Here is a 224-nt window from a genome sequence, read left to right on the forward strand (position 1 = left end):
GTGCATCTCTCACCTACACTAATCTTTTTACTTCTACTAGAATCTTCCTATTTCTCAGGCTTTGTTGTTTCTTAAGCCACACAACCACTATGCAAACAGTTTATCTTAAGAGCTACTAATTTTCTTTCATTCACCTTCAACATCAACATCCACAATTCACTTCCACAGAAGGAATTGGCTTAATATCCTTCATACAATTCAACCTTTGCTTCAACAAACAGTTA

This window comes from Macrobrachium rosenbergii, chromosome 48 (assembly GCF_040412425.1).
Source record: "Macrobrachium rosenbergii isolate ZJJX-2024 chromosome 48, ASM4041242v1, whole genome shotgun sequence".
In the NCBI taxonomy this organism is placed as follows: Eukaryota; Metazoa; Arthropoda; class Malacostraca; order Decapoda; family Palaemonidae; genus Macrobrachium; species Macrobrachium rosenbergii.